This window comes from Aquarana catesbeiana, linkage group LG11 (genome assembly GCF_042186555.1).
Source record: "Aquarana catesbeiana isolate 2022-GZ linkage group LG11, ASM4218655v1, whole genome shotgun sequence".
NCBI lineage: Eukaryota > Metazoa > Chordata > Amphibia > Anura > Ranidae > Aquarana > Aquarana catesbeiana.
This window is the reverse complement of record NC_133334.1, coordinates 260,933,089-260,955,215: the sequence shown is the minus strand read 5'-3', so window position 1 is coordinate 260,955,215 and position 22,127 is coordinate 260,933,089. Positions and strand designations below refer to the sequence as shown.

General features: G+C 39.4%; 1 long non-coding RNA gene across 1 annotated transcript; it reads left to right on the top strand.

The window, feature by feature from the left end:
- The first annotated feature begins 16,889 nt into the window (after positions 1–16,889).
- LOC141111779 (uncharacterized) lies at positions 16,890–21,056 on the top strand. Its single transcript, XR_012236473.1, has 4 exons — positions 16,890–17,143; positions 17,302–17,395; positions 18,780–18,866; positions 19,014–21,056. It is a non-coding gene; the product is annotated as an uncharacterized lncRNA (long non-coding RNA).
- Positions 21,057–22,127: the final 1,071 nt, after the last annotated feature.

The following is a 22,127-nucleotide window of genomic DNA, read 5'->3' as shown; positions in this document are numbered from 1 at the left end:
GACAATACAGAGGTGGTGGTGGGGTGGGGGAGGAGGGGGGTATATGTAATGAAGGCTTATCATCAGCAATAGCAGAGGTTAATGCCTGTGTTTATTTTCACTGATAACTCGACTAATTGTAGCAAGTGCCCCCCCAGGCTCCCGATTGGTTAATGGGCGCGGGGGAGATAAGGCGAAGCATTTAAGAAGTGTTACAACTTGTAACTGTTTTGTTCTTAAGTGAGTCTTTTAGTGAATGTGGCCCCTGGCTACGAAGTGTGGACAGCTATCCGCGGCGTGTGAAAAAAAATGTTTTTTCTTCGGCCGGTGCAGACGGAGGGCTGAGAAAGGTGACTTTGGTGCGAAGCACGCTCTGGTAAAAGATAGAGATTTACAAGGACGCACTGAGTGACCCAACTTTTTAGGGTGAAGACGATCGTTTGGGTAACTCAATCGCCGTGACTTTTGGGAAAAGGCATTCAGCTCAGGTTCCCACTGATGCGATGCGGGAAATGCAACGAATCCTGTGCATCTCCTGCACCGCATTGCAATCGCTTGGTGTCCATGCGATCTGGTGCGAGTGTCAATGTTAGATTAACAACACCCCAAAACAGCTCACAAAACGCAGTGCGATTGCCAGAATCTCATCGCATGGGTGTGAGCACCCGTGCGATGCGATTCAGGTGCGAAAAAGAAAAAAAGGGTCATGCACCATTTTGGTGCAGATGAGATTTGAGCCTTACAAAATGTATAACTCAAATCACACTGCGCAGTCATCGCATGTGATGTGCATAGGAATGCGGTGCGATTTCCTGTGCGAATCACATGCAGTGCCCCGCAACGCACAAGTATGAACTCAGTCTCAATGTGTTCCCAGGTTCCAGCTCCAGCCGCCCCTTGAATTCTCTCTCCTATGGAGTTATGTAGCAAAAAGCTGCAGTTCCAGCTGAAAGCCCTGTGAGAGGCCTGGTTAATCTGGCTGTGAATTCCATGTGAAAATTCTGGCATTAGGATGGACAAGTCAGTGGCTTTCTGATTGGCTTAAAGCTGAACTCTAGGCAGATATAAAAGACACTGCAGGTCTGTAATCATTAATACATCATTAAATACACTAATTACCAAAAATATCAGGACGCCTGCCTTTACACGCACATGAACTTTAATGGCATCCCAGTCTTAGTCCGTAGGGTTCTATATTGAGTTGGCCCACCCTTTGCAGCTATAACAGCTTCAACTCTTCTGGGAAGGCTGTCCACAAGGTTTAGGAGTGTGTCTATGGGAATGTTTGACCATTCTTCCAGAAGCACATTTGTGAGGTCAGGCACTGATGTTCGACGAGAAGCCCTGGCTCGCAGTCTCCGCTCTAAATTATCCCAAAGGTGTTCTATCAGGTTGAAGTCGGGACTCTGTGCAGACCAGTCAAGTTCCTCCACCCCAAACTCGCTCATCCATGTCTTTATGGACCTTGCTTTGTGCACTGGTCCAAATCATTTGGTGGAGGGGGAATTATGGTGTGGGGTTGTTTTTCAAGGGTTGGGCTTGCCTCCTTAGTTCCAGTGAAGGTAACTCTTAAGGTGTCAGCATACCAAGACATTTTCGACAATTTCATTCTCCCAACTTTGTGGGAACAATTTGGGGATGGCCCTTACCTGTTCCAACATGACTGCGAGCCAGTGCACAAAGCAAGGTCCATAAAGACACTGATAAGCGAGTTTGGGGTGGAGGAACTTGATTGGCCTGCACAGAGTTCTGACCTCAACCTAATAGAACACCTTTAGGATGAATTAGAGCAGAGATTGCGAGCCAGGCCTTCTTGTCCTACATCAGTGCCTAACCTCACAAATGCGCTTCTGGAAGAATGGTCAAACATTTCCCATAGACACACTCCTAAACCTCGTGGACAGCCTTCCCAGAAGAGTTGAAGCTGTTATAGATGCAAAGGGTGGGCCAACTCAATATTGAACCCTACGGACTAAGACTGGGATGCCATTAAAGTTCATGTGCATGTAAAGACAGATGTCCCATTACTTTTGGTACTATAGTGTATTTGTTTTTGGTACATCTTTCAAAGCTTTGGAGGTTCTGAAGGATTAGCATGACAGTCAGGCAAATAGCATTTGAAAGATGACATGTTCAATAAAGACAGGTGTCCCAATACTTTTGACAATATAGTGTATATCTAGATTATTAATCCATGGTTTGGTCAGAGCTATCCCTTTGTCTGAACCAGAAGACCCATAATAAGTCAAAATTCCCATTAAAGACCAACTTAAGCCAAGGTAGAATAGAATCGGTTATAGGTTTGAGGCACCGTCAGGTTCTTGTTGCTTTGCGTGCCCGCATTCTCCATCACTTCCTTTTAGGACAGGAAGTGATGGGAAATCTTTCTAATGTGAATATAAACAAAAGCAAAAATTTTTTTTTTCATAGATCTGGGAAGGGTTAGAATGTAAATTCTCAATTATTTGCTTTCCTCCTACTTCTAAGGGGGGTTCCCATCTTGTAGGGTTCTGCTGAACCAGAGCTAGTGAGCCTAGTGATAATTCTATTGACCCATTGAATATCTGTATCCATTTTTTCCCATTTTTTTTTTAAATGTAGGTTTTACAGTAGATAGCCAGTGACCCCATATATAATTTTATTTCTCCCTGTACGCCCTAAAATTATGTTACGAAGGTTGCCCTTCTGCCAGCGTTGTATGGGTTAAAGGCCAACAAGCCTGAAACCCCTCCGAAAACTCTCAAAATGTGTTTTTACTTTCTCGGCTATTGGATTACAGGACTGCCTCCCGTTTATTTCACTTTGCACATGATTCCGCCAGTTAAATTTTCCTACGCTTTTCCTTTTTTTTCCCTAGGTTTTATTAGCTCAATAAAATTTGGGTTTTCGGAGCGCCAGGTATCTCAGGGGTGCAATTAGGCTTCACGTCAGACGAAGAGCCTCCGAGTGCCTCTTCAGGCTCGCCTTCTCCGAGGAGTTCCATAAATCTAAAAAATATTACCGCCGCTCCCGTTGTCACTGATCTGCCCAGATAACCCCCCTCCCCCCCTCCCCTCCCCCCCACCTTATTAAATAAGACCCCGTAATCAACACAGCAAACTGAATATTAGCTGCACCTAATTACCACCCTATAAAAACGGATCTGCTACAGTTTGGTCCTTTTATGAGCCACATTAAAGTGTCACTGCAGTTACAGAGTCATTTTGTGCTAAGACGAGTTTTACGAGCGTTTCAAGTCGCCGAGGTTTCCATTTTCCAGCCTTTCCACATGCGCTTTTTTTTTTTTCTCTCTTTTGAAGGACATGCCCTGTTAGTTTGGCATTTCTCGGTAAACTGCCAGTCCCGGCGAAGGAAATGTTTTTGGTGGGGCCGAGGAGGCGAACAGGACGGTGATTGTGTTGGACGGGCGACTCCGCAAAGAGCGGGAACTGAGAAAAAAAATTAATGAACTAATTGTAACTCGATCTAATTGATACTATTTACGACCCTGGCACAATAATCCTAAACCTAACAGACCTTAAAATAGCTTAAATTTTTTTTTTTTTTTGGAAAGCTTTCTCAGGAATAAAGGCAGATGTCATTTTCACCAAATTAAAGTAGAACTGTGGCCTCCCGGTGTAAAAATAATATATGTGCTGCACAGGGCTTAGGTGCAGGTACTCCCCCCCCCCCTTCTGGGTCACCCCTTGTCTCCGCCCCCTGCCCACCTCTTAGCAACGTCTCTTGGTTCCAACCCCTATCCACCTCCCAGTACCGCCCCTTTTAAAGAATACAGAACCAAGTATTTTATGGTACTAAGTAGCTTTCATGGAATCTGCTAATGAAAGGCAGTAACATAGGCCCTCTGCAGCCAGCAACAATAGATCCTCAACAACAATAGATCAATCCCAGCAGCAATAGATCTGCAAAGCAAAAAGAGATCTCCCCAGCAACAATAGACCCCCTCCAGAAACAATAGATCTGCCCAGCAACAATAGATCTCACCAACAGCAATAGATACCCCAGCAACAATAGATCCCCCAGCAACAATAGAACAATCCCAGCAGCAATAGATCTGCACAGCAACAACAGATCTCCCCAGCAACAATAGATCTCTCCAGCAACAATAGATCTCTCCAGCAACAATAGATCTCACCAGCAACAATAGATCTGCCCAGCAACAATAGATCTCCCTAGCAAAAATAGACACCCCAACAACAATATACCCCCTCCAGCAACAATAGATCCCACAGTAATAATAGATCTGCCCAGCAACAATAGATCCCTCCCAGCAACAATAGACACCCCAGAAACAATAGATCTCTCCAGCAACAATAGACCCCCTCCAGCAACAATAGACCCCCCTCCCCAGAAGCAATAGGTTTGCCCAACAACAATAGATCTCCCCAGCAACAATAGATACCCCAGCAACAATAGACCCCTCCACAACAACATCAGACCCCCCCAGCAGCAATCGATCTGCCCAGCAACAATAGATCTCCCAGTAACATTACTGCTTTCTGAATTCACAGCACTGCCTCTATTGCTGTAAACCTTCTATTATGAGCTGCAGTGCTTGGAAGGGGTTGCACGTGAGACACCAATAAAGGAGGATTATTTTTTTTTTTTTTAGAAGCACATGATTAGAACCTGAGGCTCTAATTGGCTTCAAAAAAGGGGTGGGCTTGGGGCGCAGAGCACTTTAATATAGAATTAATATTCACTAATGTCTTCTCCTTCTCTTCCCAGCCAATCGGGAAGCGGGTCCTGAGACCCCAATGGCCGGGAGTCTAAAAACCCGATTGGCCAGGAGGAGAAGCAATGGCCGGGACACGGAGGAGAAGGGGGGGAAGCTGCCGCAGCCATGACCAGCATAGGGTAAGTGCAGGGCTGACGAGGGGCCTGGCGGACCAGAGGGCGAGCGGGCAAGCGAGTCGGGGACCGGGTGGTGTGGGTATGGTGTGCGGTAGCAGGCTCGAACGACAGGGGGTTAGTGTGAGGTGGCGGGCTGGAACGATGGGGGAAATCTGTGGTCAGGGTCTGTCTGCTGCTGACCGATGGAGCGCCAGCCGCTACTGACTTCTACCAATGTTTTTTATTGCTGCCCGTGCTTTTTTTGTCCTGCTTATAACCACTTGCATTTAAAACAACCCTTACAGGTTACAAAAAGAAACGAAATCCTTGTAATAGAAGAGGTATTATTCTCACCTCTCTGTGCGGCTCTGCGTCTAATACCTTCCCTGTGCTACAGCCTCTGTAGGACTTTTCAACAGTGTAAGCTCTTCTGGTGCCAATGGCTGTGATTGTGGTCAGGACATTAGAGTGTAAATTTTTTTTTATTAAAAAAATCATACAAACATACAGCTCATTAATAAAAACATATTTACACAAAAATAAACAACAACTAAACAAAAAACAAGCGTGCTTGCATAAGCAAGTAAAGAAAACCGTTTCCTGAAAAGATAACATATTAAGAAACATATTTTAATGACAACAAAAAAGAGAATACAAACCCCGAACCTCAACTTAAACACAATCCAGGCTAAGAAACCTTTTGAGATTTAATCTCCATCAGGATGCGATTCCAAAACCCCCCCATTAACCCCCCCCCCTCACATCATTCACCCCGACTTTCACATGATTCACCTTGCATTCTGCACCAGCCACCCCACCCCACCCACCATCATCCAATCCATCCCTCACTCCACCCCTCGGTGTCTGCTGACCTCCAGCCGCACTTCTGCCACGCCGAGGAAGAGGGGTTGGCACCACCATACATTCTGGTCCAGCACCCTCCACTGCCTTCACTACACTAGGAGAAACAACAGGTGCAGACACAGACTTGACAACCACACTTTCTGACACTGACTGGGAGACCACAGACTGGGGGGACACTGACACCACAGAGGGCCTCACAGACACAGATTCTGATGGGACAGAGACACTAGGATCCCCTGGTACAACCTCCGCCAACCCAGACTCTTCTCTATCCGGACGGAAGAATTCCTCTACTAACTCTGTCTTATTGTGCAAAGCCTCAGGGCACCAGCTATGAGGGTGACCAACCTTATCAAATAGGTTACATTTAATGATGTTACAGTCCCTTGCCAGATGGCCCAATTCCATCCTGACACAAAGAGCACTTCTGTTCTGGACATTTAGAGGAGAGATGTCCTTTGTACATTTTTGGCACAGCTTAGGCTGACCAGGGTAGAAGACAGTAATTCTATCCCTACCAATAAAGGCAGAGGAGGGCAAATGTTGGACCACATTCCCACACACACTCAACCTCATTGATACTGACCACCCACCCATCCAGATTCCCCTATCACCCACAATCTTTTTTAGGGGAGACAACGTTTCACCAAACCTCCTCAACCAGACCCATAAATCCTCGGGGGTATAGACTCATACTTGTCAAGGTAGTCACATTTTTTATCAAGGGCTGTCTTGAGACAACTTTAGCGACAAGCCCCTTCCAGTCCGGCTGGCCCCCAGATACACGCTCATACCGCTCCCAAAACAGATTCAGCGATTCTGGACGCACAAATGATAAATCATGTTTATAGGAACCAGCCGGACTGATGAGAGCATAAATATCCTCCACCTTAAAACCCATGGCTAGGATCTTATCCACAACCACCCTCCTGATAGGTGGAATACCTCCTCCTTCCCACCTGAGCTGTACCACATTCCTGCATTTAATGGAAGAAGGTGCATTAGGTGAAAGTTGCACAACTGGCTCCCTTCCACCACCAGTAGCATGACTTTGTCCCGACACAGCCTTAGCATAACTCCTAACTGGGACAGATGGCACATTAACTAGTTGCATAGGAATATTAACTGGCTGCATAGAAACCTCCAAAATCTGGTTTGGTAAATTACCCACCACTTGATCCTCCCTCCTCCCCTCCAGCACAACAGTCCCGTTCACCATAGTCCCTGAAGTACCACAGTTACCAGCAGTCCCATCATCAAGTAAAGTCTTCTGTTTAGAAAAACACTACCTGTTTCAGCGTTCATATGGCCCACCTGCACTGCAGTTTCAATGTTCATGCGACATTCCTGCTATGCAGTTTCAATGTTCATGCGACATTCTTGCTCTGCACTGTTAGTGTTTATGTGGGACTCCTCACAGCCAGCAGAAACTTCTCTGTCTGGATACATGCCATCTCTTCTTGCATTCCCATGATCTTCATCTGATGAGTCGGTGCCACTCAAGGGAGATTCCATTTCTGCAATGGCCTGCAGCAATCCGACATTTTCCTCAACCTCCTTCTGAGATGACCCTGGGGAGGGGGGCAGATACTGACTCAGTTGCAACAGATCCTGAGACAGGGGTAGTACTGGGGCCACCATGTGAAGCCACTTCTTTACCCCCCATCCATACTGTCACTGTTGCTGTGGCATCCACCCTCTGGCTGGTACTGGCACAGGCACTCTTCTTCATCTGTTGGCATCTCTCCTCATTCTCCCATTTTTCTCTGAACACACCGCTGCTCTCCTTCAGAGAAGCAACCAGCTTCTCCTGCTTTTTCAATGCCTCATCCAGCGGCTTCAATTTGGAGACTTCCCTCTTACTGTTTCCAGACTTACTATGCAGGGATTTCTTTTTCTTGAGATCTTCTTTCATGACAGCAAGTTTCTGTTCCTCCTTAGCAATGCGGCGAAGTCTGTTCACCACTCTATCCAGGAAGACTGGTAAGGACTCCCCTTGCATAGGGACAGGCTCCAGGATCCATTGCAGCTTGAGCACATGGAGTAGGCATCAGTGTCTCTGGAGAGCCTCCACCTTCGTCTTCCCCAACATGATCCATGCTTGCCTGGGAAAGGCCTGCATGAGAGGCCCCAGGCTTGCTGCTTCTCTCAGCTGAGATTACAACAGAGTGAGCCAACAGCACCCTGCAGAACAGCACCCCCTGGTGGAGAAGCTCCTCTGGTGCAGAGGCTGATGTGACTGCAGCATATGACAGAGCTATATACCTGTATAATAATATTAGTGCGTTACTGTGATGGAAAATTAGAGTGTAAGCTCCTCTGGTGCAGAGAGTGGTGTAGATGGCTCAGTGTTCTCAGTACAACATTGTGGAATATGTCAGCTGCTGTGACCATTCAGGAGGCTATGAAATGGGGAAAAGGGCAGAGCCAAGGAAAAACACTGGAAAAGTTGACATTTGTCACAAGCATTTACCCAGTTCTCAAGAATTTGGACTATATTTAGCTTAGTAGGTTGATTTCTTATGATTGTCATCTCCACCTAGTGGCAATATTATGACATTTTTCCTGATTAATGTATTTCTAGAAAAATACTGCAGTATGGCCATTAGATGGAGCTGACGATCATAGGAAATCAAAGTATTAAGCAAAAGAAACAGTCAGAATTTGTGAGGGCTGGGCAAATGCTTGTGATAATCATCCAAACTATTTTTCTAAAATAGATCCCTTAGGGACACTATTGGCATGTGACGCTTCCTTTTTTGTATTCAAAAAGTTGAAAATGAAGCATTGCTGACACAGTTGTTAGCATTACAGAAGGAACAAGTCGGTTTGTTTTGGGACCTAACACTCATTACGAAGCTTAGCCTTATCTTGCAACAGGACAAGTACACTTTAAGAAAATAGTGATACATTTAGACTTTTAATACTTGAAACTAAAGCGTTGGGTGGAGTTGGCGAATGGTAACTTGTGAACTCTCCCACCAAGGACACCGCGGGGAGAAAATTTTTATCATGCCACGAAAGCGCTGAGACCCTCCAGAGGGTCGGGGCAGGGATGTGTTGTAAGTGGCACCGATTCCAGAGGAGGTCTGACCTCTCCAGCATACACATTGTCGAAATAACAAACCGGGTTTGTTATGCAGCGCATATATCAACACCAGGCCCCGGCCGTCCTGAGGAGCGCCGCTCGGCATGAGGTAGAACTATCACTGTTAATCTTCTATCGCCTATTTATTCAGTCGGCTCTTCGTATCATGCACTAATCCAGCCGGTTCATCTTTTCAGATCCTTTGTTTGAAAATAAATGCTGAATCGCATTGCGTAGACAGCTGATCGGGAACGCCCAGAGATTAGCCTATCGTGGCAGGGAGGGGACACTACGCTTAAATGCTTCTGAAACAGGTTCTTGGAGTAATTCAAAGGGTCTTTGATGATTTAGAAATTGGAAAAGCAAGAGTTCGTACTCCAAAATTTTGAGGAATACACGGAGGAGACAGGAGTTATTCAAGATCAATAAGCCCTTTGCACTTCTTTGTTGTGCGTTAACGCCCGCTATGTCACGCGATGACGTATGTTGCCTTAAGAAGGCTCATTGAAATGAACAGTTGGAGCAGAAGATTGGAGCTCCACACCCAAATATTGAAATCCAAAAAAAGTGTTTGTTCCAAACATGTAGTGAGCATAGTATCCAACGTGTTTTGAGGGCCACACTAGCAAAATAAGCTTGCCAGAAATTACTGCTGAACGGGGCCAAGCTTTTTTGATGTCTACCAAGATAAAGTGTGGCCCCTGAAATGCGTTGGACTTTACGTTCCCTACATGTTTCAAATAAAAGCTTTTTTTAGGATTTCAATATTTTGGTGTGGTGTCCCAATTTTCCGGTCCAACTATTACATCTACATCCGAAGGTTTCCATGGGAGTTCCTCAGTGTATGGAAGCAGCCCATAAAACACCCAGATGTCCTATTGGGACATTATCAGTATAGATTTGACAAAACCTACTGCATGTACCAAGTAACATCTACCTAAGGTCCCAGCGCCATTGATTCACTACCTCACTAAAGTGAATAGGCTGCCATTGACCCTTTTTTTAAAATATATAATGCACTGTAAAGTTGCCATGCATTGCGGTGTGCTGAAACACAGGCACATTGCTCTAGTGCGGGGGTCTCCAAACTTTCTAAACAAAGTGCCCCTTTACTGTCCTTCAGATTTTAGGGGCTGGAGTGGCCTCTGGAAGTAGAAAATGCCCCAGCGTAAAAAATTACATAGTACCTGTAGTCAATAGAAGGAGGAATAATGCACCGTTATTGGTATTAATGGTGGAATAATGCCTAATTGTTTATATCAGTGGGAGGAATTATGCCCCATTGCTGGTTTCAGTGGAAGGAAAAATCCCCTATTATTGGTGTCAGTAAGGGGAATGGTTCCCCACTGTTGGTGTCTGTGGAGGGAATGGTACCCTCTTGCTGGTGTCAGTGGGGGAATAATGCCCCGAGGGCCGGATAAAGGCAAGCAGAGGGGCGCAGTTTGGAGACCACTGCTCTAGTGCAATGGTTCCCAACCTCAGTCCTCAAGTATCTCCAATATGTAATGTTTTCAGGGTTTAAATCAATTTCAATTGCTTGGTTTTTATGACAGCTTTTTTATATAAGGGAAATTCCCAAACCGTGGCCTGCTGGAGGTACTTTAGGACTGAGGCTGGAAACCACGGCCTTAGTGAGCTTGGGTGCCATTCAAACTGCAACACAGTAACTCATGTTAGTATAAATGGGACCTCAAACATATGTTGGCTTCCTTGCTGAATGACCACCAAGGTAAAACACAAGATAAGCCATATGTAGACTGTATTGGGTAGGTAGATATAGGCTAATTACAGCCCTTTCTGCAAAAAAACAAACTTGGCACCCAACCTTCCATCTTGTCTATCGGTCCTTTATTGTGATGAAAAGTCTCACTGACCAATAAGAAACCTTGTTCACTAGATAGGGAGTGGGAGTGGGTACAGGAAAATTTGGAATTCATATATATCTTCACTATATCTTCAGCTGGCTATATCTTCAGATCTGCTCATTATTTCATAAGCAGGTTTTGACTAAAAAATAACTTCCATTGTTGCTCAGGTTGCCTTTGCTCCAGGGGAGGAACACGCAGCTGGAAAAATGCTCCTAAAGCCACGTTTTGCATGTGTGTTGCATGTTCATGCTCTTTTGCCTTTAATGCATTCTTTTGCTAGAATATTAATTCTGGCCATTAGACTGCATTAACGTGCAATCGCACAAACGTACCTAAATGTGCTTTGATTAATACGCATAAATGCACTTCTAGGCATTTTTTACATCCAAACACTCCTCTCCTAAATGTACCAGTGGTGCGTTTCCTTTTCTGCCTCTAAACGCACCTGCCTATAAATGCCTATATGTGCATGGACACATAGGCTACCATAGAGAGGAGTTTAGAGACAGACAAAAAAGTAAATGCCTTTAAAAGCTGCGTTTTTGATGTCCTGTGTGCATGAGGCCTAAAGGGAAACTTTATTGTGCAGGCTGCCATTATTGAACATGTAATCTTTCAAATGCTATTTGCCTGACTGTCATGCTGATCCTTCAGATCCTCAAAAGTTTTGAAAGATGTGCCAAAAACAAATACACTATAGTACCAAAAGTATTGGGACGTCTGCCTTTACACGCACATGAACTTTAATGGCATCCCAGTCTTAGTCCGGAGGGTTCAATATTGAGTTGGCCCACCCTTTGCAGCTATAACAGCTTCAACTCTTCTGGGAAGGTTGTCCACAAGGTTTAGGAGTGTGTCTATGGGAATGTTTGATCATTCTTCCAGAAGAGCATTTGTGAGGTCAGGCACTGATGTTGGACAAGAAGGCCCGGCTCACAGTCTCCACTCTAATTCATCTCAAAGGTGTTCTATCGGGTTAAGGTTAGGACTCTGTGCAGGCCAGTCAAGTTCGTCCACCCCTAACTCGCTCAGCCACGTCTTTATGGACCTTGCTTTGTGCACTGGTGATCAGTCATGTTGGAACAGGAAGGGGCCATCCCCAAACTGTTTCCACAAAGTTGGGAGCATGAAATTGTCCAAAATGTCTTGGTATGCTGACTCTTTAAGAGTTCCCTTCACTGGAACTAAGGGGCCCAACCCAACCCCTGAAAAACAACCCCACACCATAATCCCCCCTCCACCAAATGATTTGGACCAGTGCACAAAGCAAGGTCCATAAAGACATGGATGAGCGAGTTTGGGGTGGAGGAACTTGACTGGCCTGCACAGTCCTGACCTAGACCCAATAGAACACCTTTGGGATGAATTAGAGCGGAGACTGCGAGCCAGGCCTTTCCGTCCAACATCAGTGCTTGACCTCACAAATGTGCTTTTGGAAGAATGGTCAAACGTTCCCATAGACACACTTCTAAACCTTGTGGACAGTCTTCCCAGAAGAGTTGAAACTGTTATAGCTGCAATGGGTGGGTCAACTCAATATTGAACCCTACTTACTAAGACTGGGATACCATTACCTTTGGGATAATTTAGAGTGGAGACTGTGGGCCAGGGCTTCTCGTCCAACATCAGTGCCTGACCACACAAATGTGCTTTTGGAAGAATGGTCAAACATTCCCATAGACACACTCCTAAACCTTGTGGACGGCCTTCCCAGAAGAGTTGAAGCTGTTATAGCTCTAAAGGGTGGGCCAACTCAATATTGAACCCTACGGGCTGGGAAGATTGGGATGCCATTAAAGTTCATGTGCATGTAAAGGCAGATGTCCCAATACTTTTGGTAATATAGTATGTGTTAATAACGTTTTCTGCATTGTTCTGACTGTCTCCGACTTCTGGTTAGGTAACCCAGAAAGTAATGAACCTAGAGGCTCAATATCAAAGCCAGACTACTAGCATTTTCTGAAGAATAACAAAGGTTTTCATCAAGTGTAGTCCAAAGTAGTGCTCTTCAGAAACCACCTTGAGGTGCAGGTTTAAAAAAGATTGCATTGCAAAGAATGACTAGAAAGAGGCTGTGGTCCCACTCAGGGGCACTATGAAAACCCTGCAAGGAATCATGACAGAATCCTCTAAACCTTAGATTTAACACAAATTTGAATTGATGGTTTTATTTCCTGACGTACATTAGGAATTTATTTATTGGTTTTACTTGCTACTGGGAATTATCTCATGGAAAGATTGAAAAAAAAAAAAACCTAATTTCCAACTTTCCTTTTTTAATTTAAATTCATACCGATTGGTTGGGAAATTCAATTATATACCAGTGAATCAAAAATGTTCCTTTATAATTTAGAGTTTTTCTGAACATTATGTGATTATGTGGTCGTTTTATGTTGCTCCCTAGAAAACCGCGACGTTTAGCTTAAGAACAACACAGGATGTGCAAAGATTTTCGGAGACGATAACTATCAGCCCCAGCTTGTGATAGATTTAGGGCTGATTTGGGGCGACAGTTTTGCACGCTGTTTTGTACGGTTGTCACAAATTTCGGACATGTCAGAATGATATTAGAAGTAACATTTTTCTTTTTTTTTTTTTTTTTTTACAGTCTGTTAGATTGTGTTAACTTAAAGCAACAGCACATAGGTGGGTATTAGGTTACAAACCAATGAAAAAAATTACAAGACCAGATACTCACCTCCACTGTGGCCACTTGGACTTAATTTGGCCCTGTGTGGTCACACATAAATATTCGGAGCGGTAAAAACAGCATTAGCGCCACCATGTTAAAGTAACACTTTTAGTGCAATGTCTGTTCAGGCAATTTGTTGTGTCTGGAGGGGAAAAACTTTTTGTAACATGTTTGATTACAGTAAACAGGAGATCTGGGAAGCATGATCTGTAGGGTAAAGGGTATGTCATTTTATTTTTTTTGCTATTTACTAACCTTAATACAAAAACAATATTAAATATTATTTTTTACAGAATAATTATTCTGGCCTATTGATTTCATACAATAATGTCCACTTATTACATATTAAATATTATTTTTACAGAAGAATTGTTCTGGCCTGTTGATGTTATACAATCATGTCCACTTATTACATATTAAATATTATTTTTACAGAGTAATTGTTCTGGCCTGCTGATTTTATACAATCCTGTTCAAGAATGCAATTTCACAATGTCTGTTTAAAAACAAAATGAATAAAAAAAAAAAATAATAATAATAAAAAAATGATAAGTCTGCAAAACAATAAGGTTTTTCTGTGGACCAGGTAGTTACAACAGCTTAATCTTTGTTATTTTTAACTTTTTTAAACCAATTCTAAACTAAATTTAAAAAAAATAAGTTTATCCTTCTAAAAGCTATAACATGCCTTGAATGTTGGGTTTGGTGAAGAGTAAATGTTTTCTTAGGCCAATATTGATACGGCTGTTTTTTTTTTTAATAATTCTTTACATTTCTGCTGCAATTTCAGAGTTGTAAAAAATTAGCAACTTTGATGACTTTTATTTACTGTACATTTTTGATAAAGGGTTTGTTTGCCCCAAAAAGGATCAGAGGGTGAAGTTAGCAGATGACCCTATGCGAGAAAGGAGATGCTTAAGAACTTTATCTTCAGAAAGTGGATATTTATTGGCCATAGAAACGTTTGATAGAAACCATCCAATTATTTGTGTTAATTATTTTCATTATTATTTAGATTTTTGTCTCTTTAAAAAAAAGTTGCTTGAAGTCAGGAACTTTAGACACTCTTCTGTCTTTGGACACTGCAATGCATAAAATTATTCAACGATTGGGTTTGGTGAAGAGTAAATGTTTTCTTATGTCAATATTGATATGGCTGTTTTTTTTTTTTTAATTAATTCTTTACATTTCTGCTGCAATTTCAGAGTTGTAAAAAATAGCAACTTTGATGACTTTTATTAAAATTTTTGATAAAGGATTTGTTTGCCCCAAAAAGGATCAGAGGGTGAAGTTAACAGATGACCCTATGTGAGAAAGGAGATGCTTAAGAACTTTATCTTCAGAAAGTGGATATTTACTGGTCATAGAAACATGTGATAGAAACCATCCAATTGTTTGTGTTAATTATTTTCATTATTATTTTAATTTTTGTCTCTTTAAAAAAAGTTGCTTGGGGTCAGGAACTTTAGACACTCTTCTGTCTTTGGACACTGCAACGCATAAAATTATTCAACGATTCCTGAGAACTTGATCTTCAGACAGTGGGTATTTATTAGTCGAGGAAACATTTAACCACTTCAGCCCCGCAAGGATTTACCCCCTTCCTGACCAAGCCCTTTTTTGAGATACGGCACTGCGTCCCTTTAACTGACAATTGCGCGATCGTGCGACGTTTTACCCAAACAAAAATGACGTCCTTTTTTTTCCACAAAAAGAGCTTTCTTTTGGTGGTATTTGATCACCTCTGTGGTTTTTATTTTTTACGCTATAAACAAAAAGAGAGCGACAATTTTGAAAAAAAAGCAATATTTTTTACTTTTTGCTATAATAAATATCCCCCAAAAAATATATATAAAAAAATGAATTTCTTCAACAGTTTAGGCCAATATGCATTCTTCTACATATTTTTGGTAAAAAAAAATCGCAATAAGCGTATATTGATTGGTTTACGCAAACGTTATCGCATTTACAAAATAGGGGATAGATTTAAAGCATTTTTCTTTTCCAATGGTATTTATTGGTTTTGACATAAGAAAATACAAGATACATTCTGAAACTCCCTGAAACTAGAAACATATCTTGGCCAACACGGCCTACAAGACATAAAGAAGTAAAGAAAATATAATGCGAACATAAGTACCACAATAGTTAGAGCGCCATGAGTGAGTAAGGAACTGCATCCAACTGACTGAACATAATCCAAATATGGTTGGACATTATTCAAATGGCATTTTTATTAATATTTTTTTTGTATTAGTAATGGTAGCAATCTGCGATTTTTTATCGTGACTGCGACATTGCGGCGGACAGATCGGACACTTTTGACACTATTTTGGGACCACTGACACCTATACAGCGATCAGAGCTATAAAAATGCAATGATTACTGTATAAATGTCACTGGCAGGGAAGGGGTTAAACACTAGGGGGGCGATCAAGGGGTTAACTGTGTTCCCTCAGTGTGTTTTAACTGTAGGGGTGATGGGCTCACTAGAACATGACAGAGATCACTGCTCCCGATCACTAGGAGCAGTAGATCTCTGTCATGTTGCTAGCCAGAACAGGGAAATGCCTTGTTTACATAGGCATCTCCTCGTTCTGCCTCTCCGTGCCACGATTGCGGGCCACCGGTGAACATCAAGTCCGCGGGACCCTGAGGGCACGCTCCCGCGGACGACGCAGCGACATATGGGTACGTTGTTTTGCGCACCCGTGCCACTTTGCCGTTGTATATCGGCGTGAGCCGGTTGGCAAGTGGTTAAACACCATCCACCATCCAATTATTAATTATAAATATTATTATTATTTAAATTTTTGTCTCTTAATAAAAAAGCTGTTTGGAGTCGGAAACTGTAGACATTCTTCAAACTTTGGGCGCTGCAATGCGTAAAATTATTCCTGAGAACTTCATCTTCAGATGGTAGGTATTTATTGGTCATGGAAACATTTAATGGACACCCTCCAGTTGTTATGAATAAATATTAGTATTAATCAAATTTTTGTCCCTATAAAAAAGGCGCTTGGAGTTGGAAACTGTAGACACTTTTCAATCTTTGGACACCGCAGTGCATAAAGTTGTTCAACGTGGCTGAACCTATAATATATTTTGGGTGACATCATGTTACATTATTCCAAACATGAATATATTCAAAGGAAACCTGTAAGATTTCCTAATTAGTGACCTTCATTCTCAAGGGTTTTTTTTTTTTTTTGGTTTTTTTTTTGTGAAAGTATCCAAATAAACTGATTCATAGGAAGGTATTGAGCTTCCCTGGGTCATTGGAAAAATTATAATTTTTTATTTAGAGACAAAACATTTCTGTTTGAGCATAGATATGTAGTAACAATTACAATGTGTGGCCTGGTGTATTAGGGGGTTAATGTATTTTCCTAGTAAACTGGAAAAGTTTTTCTTTTTTTTTTTTACTGCTTTCACAACCCAACTGTTTACATTGTAAATAATAAAACTGCAAAAATAACACCATCTGAGAAAAAAAAAATACACAACTTCCATATTTAGGCAAAGTGTGTTTTTGTTACCCAATTATTTAATTTCATCAACAAGGCTCTCCTATAAAAAGGCAGATTTATAGGGGCTGTGTTTTCATAGAAGGGATTTGTTAAGTACTAGAAACGCAGTCTGCCTGCTCCAGGGTGAAAAAAAAAATAGGCGATTGAAATGTGTCTGTTTGTGTTTGCGTTGTGTTTGTCTAAGAGAGCGGTTTTGACAAATTCCAAACTTTAATTTCTGATTCTGAAAACACATTTCCTTGAGTGTGTGGAGGCTGACAGACGAGGGAGAGCACTGGGAATGTTCATTGTAAGTACAGTTTTAAATATTTCTTTAATCTCACTTTTTGTTTCAATACTTTTTTTTAAAAAGAGTTTTGTTGCCCTTTTTGTCTTATGATTTTCAAATTTATTTATTTTTTTACTGTGGGTTTTAACATTTATTTGTGTTTTTTTTTTATCCCCTAGTTAATGATTATTTATTACCAGTCTTACAAATATGATAACTATACTTGGGGCACAGTGTATCAGAAGACATTAAACATAGAAGAGTATCCAAGAAGTGAGTCTATGATCGTTAACTGATTTTATAATAAAAGAAATGCAATACTGATCAAATTGGTTGTCACAGCTTGATTTTTTTTTTTACATTTGCATTTAAATGCAATTTTTTTCTTTATTCAGTTTTACAGCAAATTTCATATTTCTAAGGTTAAAACTGATGATATGTAAACAAATGTTTAAAAGTTGACCTTTTATGCAGACCATTGATTGATTGATAAAAACAAATTAAATATTCCAAAAAAATTAGGTGTAGCCTGTTACTTCAGGAAACGTATATTTACCAAGATAATATTTTTTACAGTTGGTTATGTCATAAAACATAAAAAAAAGTATACTTTAAACTGTATCTTATAATATAATCTAAGGGAAAAAATGTTTTAAGTACTTTAATGAATGAAAACATTGTAACCTCAAATGAAGTGCAGAAGATATATTGCATTTATTATTATCATATTTTAATGATATTATAAATAGTATTTTAACAGTCTATAAATCTATTTATTGTATCCTACGTTTATACTTTTAGATCTAATGTATTTTTCAATTTAATCATTTTTAAAGAACTCAGTGATCAATGCTTTTGCATTACATAATATTATTGTGTATTGTATATATGATAAAAGAGGTAAAACAATACAAGCATTTTATTACTTTATATGATAAAGAGGTAAAACAATACAATCATTTTATTACTATATATGATAAAAGGGGAAAAACAATACAAGCATTTATTTACTTATTTTAAATAACGATAAAAACACATTGGTGATATTAAAGTCACATTGTAAACCAAAACCTTTTTTTATTTATTATTATTATTTATTATATTTTATTACAATATTGACATTATTGACAGAACAGAACATTTGCAATAAAAGAAATAACAAGCTATAAGACAAAAAGAAAACAGTAATAGATACAAAACATAGCTTTTTAATTTTCACACTTTCATATATAGCACATTTTAATGCATCAAAATGTTGTTTTTTGTCATTACCCTTAAATGAAAATGATACTTTTTATGGTTTGAAATTGAAATAAAATTTTATGAATATTCAGAATTATAAGGAAATGTACTTTTATTCTGAAATCTTTTACATTCTTTGTTTTACTTTATTAGTTAGCCATCAGATAATCTAATTAGAAACTGCATTGTTTATCCCATCATATTGTACAGCTTCCTAAATATTTAAAGTATATTACTTGTGATATTTTAATCCTCAAATATAGAATTATGAAAAATTACACTCAATATATTTTTGTGTAAAAAAATGAACTTACAATGTTGAGAAAAAATTGTTTATATGTGGCTTGATGGCTTTCATCTTTAATGTGTTTAATATGTATAACAAAATCTTATGAAATATTTTGCCTCTACTTAGAGCTATCATGGCTGACCTCCTTCATACTGTAATATTGGCTCGTCATCAGAAAGCATTTAATGAGCTGGACCCATTACAGAACATAAGGTACCAAAAAGGGCAAGTTATTGCATACAGGAAGACAAAATATTGCAGTTTTCTCTACAAAACTTCTTTCATGTAACTGTCAGGATATGACACATGTTTACTAATCTGGGTGGCTCTGACATTCTTGACTTGAGGTTTTTTTTGCAGCACAGATATGTCAGAAATGAACAGAAGATGGCGCTCTAGCTTCTACGATGGGAGTAAATACACATATTGCTTCACCCTGGGATACATAAATCTACATCTCTGACTACAAGACTGTATACCACATATAAAACCTTGATTGGTAAAATAATAATAAAAAAGAAATGTAAACTATAGATTTAATTTAAAACAGGTTAATGTCTATATTTTATAAAAATAAAAATAGTTAATATGTGTTAAAAATGTAGATCTATTTTAAAAATATTTCTTGTTTCAATTTCTATTTAATTTTATGACATTTTTTAAAAGATTTTATTATCAGGGGTAACTTGGGTTTTGGGGCATGTTAGGATGTTAGAACAATGCCAAAAACCTACTATTAGTCAAAAGTTTAGGACTGCCTTCCAGAAATGTAGTCTGATGATGATTGGCAATAATAGTAATAATAATAATAAGAAGAAGAATTAAAACTGTGAGTCAATTAGTTTTCAACTGATATTTTATTATAAGGATGTTATTAATAAAAATAATAATAATAATAAAGGCTAAATAACTAAAACCAACCATTACATTTTATCAACCAAGTTAAAAAAACAGAAATTCAGATATTAAGACTTTTTTGGCTTATGTTCATAAATAAATCACATGATTAAAAATGAGACACACTCAAGAGAACCCTGACATGGGATAATAAAAAAAGAAAATAGGTGAGTGAAGATATCTTTTAGTTTTTTTATTTAGATACAGATTGCTTGAGTGCATTTTTATATTAGTTTACCTCTAAAAACAGCAACAACATTTAAATTTAAAATGAAATTATACATTTAATTAAAAATATAAAAAAATATGAATGGTAACCATAATAATAATAATAATAATAATAATAATAATAATAATAATAATAATAACAAATAATAATAATTTCTTTAGTTAATTAATTAAAGTGATAACATTTATTGGCTAACTAAATAGACTAAGAATATAAGGCAAGTTTGTCTTCAGAAAGCAAGATAAAATACTAAATCAGAGCATGACATGATATTATTATTATTACAAACATTATTATTATTATCATTATTATTATTAATAATAATAATAATAATAATAATAATATTTACTATTACGTCTACTTCTACTACCACTTCTACTAATAACTGAATGCTAATACTAATAAAAAAATAAAAATAATAATAATTTAATATTAATACCACATTTACTACTACTACTTCTACTACTACTAATAATAATAATATTAATAATAATGTTGTTATTATTATTACTATTATTTATTATATTTTTATCCTTTCCATTATTTATGGTATTATGATTATTATTCACCAACATAACAAATCAGAATACATTAGTTTTAACTATACTGTAAAAAGGGGTAGCAAATCTTTTTTTAGAACATTTTAATTTCCTGAAACTGTTACCATTAACTAAAATTCACTTCATGCCTTTCAGCACTACCATTCCCTTTGTCATCATTTATTAGATTGTAAGCTCTTCTGAGCAGGGCCCTCTTAATCCTATTGTATTGTATTATATTATAACTGTATTGTCTCCCTTTTATATTGTAAAGCGCTGCGTAAACTGTTGGCGCTATATAAATCCTGAATAATAATAATAATAATTTCATATAGTCCCAAGTAATCAAATTCCATCATGTTTGTAAATAAAAAAATAAAAAATAAATAAAATATCGATTTGACTATCTGCTGACATCACTACTTTCTGTTATCCCATATTTGCACTTAATAAATATGCATCCTAATTGTTTACAGGGTGTGATCCAATATAGCAAGCAATAAATACCCAATTAAACAATGTAATAGTGTATTTATTTGTTATTTCCTAATCAGGGCAAAAATGAGGGACAGCTGTAAAAAGGATGTTGGGATTTGTTTTCAATAAAGGTTAGACATGTATATATAATTCTATGTTTGCATAACGTTGTATTGCATTGTGTATCTGTGTGTTTTAGTGTTTTAACATGTTGCAGTGTTTGCGGATGTGTCTGCATACATTGGTGTGTTTTGTTACATTGATATGTTGGTCCCTTTAAAAGGGTATAGAGTGTGTGTGTTTGTTTGTACATATAGCAGTGTGTGTTTGTTTGTACAATGTACATATAGTCGTGTGTGTTTGTACATATAGCAGCGTGTGTGTGTTTGTTTGTACATACAGCCGTGTGTGTGTGTTGGCACAAGGTTGGCTGTCTCTGCCTTGGATCAAGTTTCTGTTCATTGTACATATTGCAGTGGGTTCCTGAAGAGGGGCTCATTGACAAGACAGAGGACCTTCCTTAGCAAATCTACTAACAAAGTACCTCCCAATGGTCACACACACATATTTCACTAGTCTGTCTGTGTATATAAGCCCGCATGAATCCCCAGCGGCAGAGTTAATGCTACTCAGAATTAATGAACAATAGGCTTTCTGCCAAAAAAATTCCCATTTGGCTGCAACCAGGGATGGCAATAAGTTTAAACCTTCCATTAATGACAGAGAGACCTTCTCATCCAGGAGATTACCTTTGCACAGCCAGTTTGTCAAGTTTAATATTTGAAGAAAAAATATAGTGTGCTATGTGTTTAGTATGTTGTTTTACCCTAATGTATGCCCCCCCCCCCCCAACACACACACACACACTGGCACACAGTCGCCCTAATCTGCAAGAACATGGCACCATACTTCTAGAGCCTGACCACAAAAGTGTGATGACCAATCGCTGGCAGGAGAAGCTTGATTTTTAAAAATTCCCCTCCACATGATTGTTAATGTTCACTTCACTCCATTTCACTGCTTCTCACCTCACTTCACATGACAGAATATCAGACCAATGGAGAGAGGCGAGAAAGAGGGACAAGAGTGTGATATTAAGGAGAGAGGGGGGGGGGGGAGAGAGAAGAGGAGAAAGAGAAAAAAAGCGAGAGGGGGAGAGAGAAAGAAAGGAAAAAATGGGGATAGAGAGAAAAGGGAGAGAGAAAGAAAGTGAGAGAGAGAAAAGAGAGAGAGAGAGATAAAAAGAGAGGGGAGAGAGAAAAAAAGAGAGAGAAAGAAAGAAAGAAAGAAAGAAAGAAAGAAAGAAAGGGGTAGAGTGAGAGAAGAGAGAGA